We start from the raw sequence: 6,146 nt of genomic DNA, 5'->3' as shown, positions 1-6,146 counted from the left end.
CCTACAGAGAAAGCATTTGAGAGGGGCCCAGCCAGCCCAGTCCGACACTACTGGAACCAGTGACCAATCCCCTTTCCCTGTTTCCTCCATGACAGGCACAGTAAATCCGTCTGTATATGGGTGATTGCACCAATAAAGCCTTGTGCCTATATATATAGCACTTTGTATATAAAGCCGGGAACGCGGTGTTTCCTCAGAGCTATTTCCATGACTGGTTCTATCTTTAACCCTCTTATCAGATAATAACATTCCTACTAACAGTATCAGTGGGATCCTCTGATTTATAGCGTTTATTTTCATGTTTAGTAGTATAAAATGTTCCTTCCTGATTTACACACTTCCAGCAATTACATTTATTATCTCCTTGTATGTCAGGTTGGAAATAAATGCAGGTTCCCCATATATACCAGTGTGTGGTACATTGGCAGATAAGGACACGAAGAGTTGCTGCAACTGCTAGAAATGCGGCTGTAACATGTATGGCTCCTAAGGGTGAAGACACACTGAGCTACTAGTAGCAGCTACTTGTCACAGCTACTACAATAGACAATGCTGATCATTTACTGATAATTGTCTCTGTGTGTTTAGCAGAGGCAACTCTCAGTACTGTCAATGGCAGGGTATTTTTGGTAGCTGTGACAAGTAGCTGCTACTAAGTAGCTCCGTGTGTCTTCACCCTTATTCAGTATCTTTCCACCTGGCCTATGAGTTGATTGGTCAGATACCATATGAAGTAACACCATGCAGGGTTGGACTGGGGTACCCGAGTCAAGGGCCCACCACCCGACTCACACTACATTCACTACTGTTCTGCCCCAATAAGGGGTAATTATATCTTAGTTGGGATCAAGTACAGGTACCGTTTTATTATTACAGAGAAAAGGGAATCATTTAACCATGAAATAAACCCAATAGGGCTGTTCTGCCCCAATAAGGGGTAATTATATCTTAGTTGGGATCAAGTACAGGTACCGTTTTATTATTACAGAGAAAAGGGAATCATTTAACCATTAAATAAACCCAATAGGGCTGTTCTGCCCCAATAAGGGGTAATTATATCTTAGTTGGGATCAAGTACAGGTACTGTTTTATTATTACAGAGAAAAGGGAATCATTTAACCATTAAATAAACCCAATAGGGCTGTTCTGCCCCCAATAAGGGGTAATTATATCTTAGTTGGGATCAAGTACAGGTACTGTTTTATTATTACAGAGAAAAGGGAATCATTTAACCATTAAATAAACCCAATAGGGCTGTTCTGCCCCCAATAAGGGGTAATTATATCTTAGTTGGGATCAAGTACAGGTACTGTTTTATTATTACAGAGAAAAGGGAATCATTTAACCATTAAATAAACCCAATAGGGCTGTTCTGCCCCCAATAAGGGGTAATTATATCTTAGTTGGGATCAAGTACAGGAACTGTTTTATTATTACAGAGAAAAGGGAATCATTTAACCATTAAATAAACCCAATAGGGCTGTTCTGCCCCAATAAGGGGTAATTATATCTTAGTTGGGATCAAGTACAGGTACTGTTTTATTATTACAGAGAAAAGGGAATCATTTAACCATTAAATAAACCCAATAGGGCTGTTCTGCCCCCAATAAGGGGTAATTATATCTTAGTTGGGATCAAGTACAGGTACTGTTTTATTATTACAGAGAAAAGAGAATCATTTAACCATTAAATAAACCCAATAGGGCTGTTCTGCCCCCAATAAGGGGTAATTATATCTTAGTTGGGATCAAGTACAGGTACTGTTTTATTATTACAGAGAAAAGAGAATCATTTAACCATTAAATAAACCCAATAGGGCTGTTCTGCCCCAATAAGGGGTAATTATATCTTAGTTGGGATCAAGTTCAGGTACTGTTTTATTATTACAAGGAAAAAGGAAATATGTTATACATTTTTTTTAGAAGCTTTCTGGCTAACAGGTTTCTGGACATTTTGGGGGCCCTAACATTACTTTGCCGTGGGGCTCAGTAACATCTTGCTATGCCACTGATACTCTGTGTACAAATACAGTGGCTTGCAAAAGTATTCGGCCCCCTTGAACTTTTCCACATTTTGTCACATTACAGCCACAAACATGAATCAATTTTATTGGAATTCCACGTGAAAGACCAATACAAAGTGGGGTACACGTGAGAAGTGGAAGGAAAATCATACATAATTCCAAACATTTTTTACAAATAAATAACTGCAAAGTGGGGTGTGCGTAATTATTCAGCCCCCCTGAGTCAATACTTTGTAGAACCCCCTTTTGCTGCAATTCCAGCTGCCAGGCTTTTAGGGTATGTCTCTACCAGCTTTGCCCATCTACAGACTGAAATCCTTGCCCATTCTTCTTTGCAAAACAGCTCCAGCTCAGTCAGATTAGATGGACAGCCTTTGGGAACAGCAGTTTTCAGATCTTGCCACAGATTCCCCATTGGATTTAGATCTGGACTGTGACTGGGCCATTCTAACACATGGATATGTTTGGGTTTAACCCATTGTTGCCCTGGCTTTATGTTTAGGGTCCTTGTCCTGCTGGAAGGTGAACCTCCGCCCCAGTCTCAAGTCTTTTGCAGACTCCAAGAGGTTTTCTTCCAAGATTGCCCTGTATTTGGCTCCATCCATCTTCCCATCAACTCTGAGCAGCTTCCCTGTCCCTGCTGAAGAGAAGCCCCCCCAGAGCATGATGCTGCCCCCCCATATGTGACAGTGGGGATGGTGTATTCAGAGGGATGTGCAGTGTTAGTTTTCCGCCACACATAGCGTTTTGCATTTTGGCCAAAAAGTTCCATTTTGGTCTCATCTGACCAGAGCCCCTTCTTCCACATGTTTGCTGTGTCCCCCACATGGCTTGTGGCAAACTGCAAACGGGACTTCTTATGGTTTTCTGTTAACAATGGCTTTCTTCTTGCCACTCTTCCATAAAGGCCCACTTTGTGCAGTGCACGACTAATAGTTGCCTATGGACAGATTCCCCCACCTGAGCTGTAGATCTCTGCAGCTCCCCCAGAGTCACCATGGGCCTCTTGGCTGCATTTCTGATTAGCGCTCTCCTTGTTCGGCCTGTGAGTTTAGGGGGACGGCCGTGCCTTGGTAGGGTTACAGTTGTGCCATACTCCTTCCATTTCTGAATGATCGGTGGAACAGGGCTCCGTGGGATGTTCAAGGCTTTGGAAATCTTTTTGTAGCCTAAGCCTGCTTTAAATTTCTCAATAACTTTATCCCTGACCTGTCTGGTGTGTTCTTTGGACTTCATGGTGTTGTTGCTCCCAATATTCTCTTAGACACCCTCTGAGGCCGTCACAGAGCAGCTGTATTTGTACTGACATTAGATTACACACAGGGGCACTCTATTTAGTCATTAGCACTCATCAGGCAATGTCTATGGGCAACTGACTGCACTCGGACCAAAGGGGGCTGAATAATTACGCACACCCCACTTTGCACTTATTTATTTGTAAAAAATGTTTGGAATCATGTATGATTTTCCTTCCACTTCTCACGTGTACCCCACTTTGTATTGGTCTTTCACGTGGAATTCCAATAAAATTGATTCATGTTTGTGGCTGTAATGTGACAAAATGTGGAAAAGTTCAAGGGGGCCGAATACTTTTGCAAGCCACTGTACAATATATAAGGGCTGATTTGCAAACTGTAAGTGCAAGAGCATTAGGGCCCAGGAGCGCACCCCTTATTGCTCATTTAACTGAACTTGTGTCCATGAGTTTGTTGCTCTTTGTACAGCGACAGGAGACACAGCCCAGCTCTGTTCTTACCGTCTGATTTTGGGCAAGCAAATAGGTACAGGGTCCGATGCACCTCGTTCCACATGTGAGTTAAGCTGGTTATACATGTGCCAATAAAATCATGCAAAACCTAGTTTCATATGATTTTCGGATTGGTGGGCTCAGAATTTGGTCGGATAAGGGTACAATCTGTGCATGTATTGTGTATTGGACGATATCCTTGGGGGCTACAGTGGGAATCACCATCGTACAATTGGTGCTGCCAACTATTTCATATTCAGAACGTCCTCCCATTTGTTATTTTTAGGGCTTTATCCTACAATTTCAGTCGGAATGTGAGTTTCAGATTATTGCATTTAAACGTACGACTGTTATCCGAACACTTGTCGGAAGCCGAATGTGTATGGCCGGCTTTAGGGGTGGGTAGGAGGCGGCCGGTGGAAACCAGCCTTTTGAATCTAGTGGGGCCTAAAGCACTACATTTAAAGAGCAGTTCACAAGTCTCATTGCCTGTGGCTGTTTGCACAATGGGCAAAATGCTAAATAAAACAAAAACAAAAAAAAACAGACTGCGCCCTTTTTTTTTTGCACTTTTTCAGGCATTGTAAATTACCCCTATAGTGTGTAACAGTACTAGTAACATCAATAAGAAAAACTGCTGTGTGTTTTCTGGTTATAGTCAGTGTGAATAGACTTGTAGGTTGTGTGAACCTGTTTTCTTTGTTATAACTCTCTGTACTTATTTCCCTGCCCCTCTGGGCCCGTACTGGGATTCCCAATAGGCCCTGACATTTCCAGTATCCAGAGGCCCAAACAGCCCCCCCAGCCCAATAAATAGTGACTATGGCACCTTACAGCAGCCCCCCTGGCATTTGCCTGAACCCACAGATTGCCAGTCTGGGCCTGGGTCCTGGCATTCCCAGTACCCAGAGGCACAAACAGCCCCCCCAGCCCAATAAATAGTGACTGTCTATGGCACCTTACAGCAGCCCCTCTGGCATTTGCCTGAACCCACAGATTGCCAGTCTGGGCCTGGGTCCTGGCATTCCAAGTACCCAGAGGCCCAAACAGCCCCCCCAGCCCAATAAATAGTGACTATGGCACCTTACAGCAGCCCCTCTGGCATTTGCCTGAACCCACACATTGCCAGCCCGGGCCTGCCTATGGCAATCACAGTTAATCCTTTTTAATAACCCATGCCCATTTAGATCTTGATTCAGCATATTTGAGTGCATGCTTCATTGCTTTCTGTTTATCCTTTAGCCTTGGCCGTGGACTCAGTACACTAAATCATTCCCTGTATTGTAGCATTGTATGTGCTTAGCAACCAATATCTATTCTTTGTGAGGCAAAAAACCCCCAAAACCCCACCATACACTTAGGCAATTCCTGTATTTTGTCCGTTTATAGAAATGACGGCTGCTTTAGACATTGGAGTAATTTGCTTTATTAGGAATCATTTCCCCAGTAAATATCAGGGGGCACATTAGGAAGAGCCCGTTTGCTGAATGTTTAGATAAAGATTTGTGTTCTCTGCGGCCCTTTCTCTGCTAATTAATGATCTGTAAATAAGAGTGTATTAGAGATGATCCCACCGCCTCATTATACGCAGCTTCTGGTAAGGGCACAATCGGCAATATTTGCTGTGCTAACTCACGCCCTTCCTGTGCCAACCCACGCCACTATTCTTTCATTATTCATTATAACGACTGAGCGACACTCCCATCAGCCCAACAAGTGCCCTTCTCACTCACAGATTGCCCCGTGTTGCAATACACTTCTGTGGCACATTAATTAATACACATTAAGCCACGGTTATTAGGCAAAGGCTCATATTGCCCAATTGCCCAAAGGAGTGTCATTTTGGGAAATTATATGGGTCATTTACACAAGCGCAGGGTGTAATGGAGAATTTCACTGCAATTCACTGTGATTTTTACAGTGTTTTTTCCCACAATTCCAGCTAATGGTGCATCCGATGTGGTTGTATCTAACATGGGGGGGCTAAAGTGCACCCATATAGTGACTGATAGACTGTAATCAGCAATATTAATTGGTTACTACTGGTAACAACACTGGGGCAATGTTACAAAAAGCCCCACATCACCTTTTGTAGTTTCACGGTGTTCATAGATCATGCTTTATTCCAGGGAGGCCATATATACAAAGATTAAAGGGGAAGTATACCCCCTTGTGCAACATAAGTTTAATGAATAGGGTAAACATACCAATTGTATTAATCAGATAAAATCTGTGGGGGTTGTGTAATAAAAGGCACTCAGTTTGCCCAGGTGCAGTAACCCATTGCAGCCAATGACTGGTCATCTGTTTAAAAGCAAACATCTCATTGGTTGCTATGGGTTACTGCACCTGGGCAAACGTAGTGCCTTTTATTAC

The sequence above is a fragment of the Xenopus tropicalis genome, chromosome 10 (genome assembly GCF_000004195.4).
Source record: "Xenopus tropicalis strain Nigerian chromosome 10, UCB_Xtro_10.0, whole genome shotgun sequence".
Classification (NCBI taxonomy): Eukaryota; Metazoa; Chordata; class Amphibia; order Anura; family Pipidae; genus Xenopus; species Xenopus tropicalis.
The sequence above is the reverse complement of the archived record's forward strand: the minus strand, read 5'-3'. Positions refer to the sequence as shown.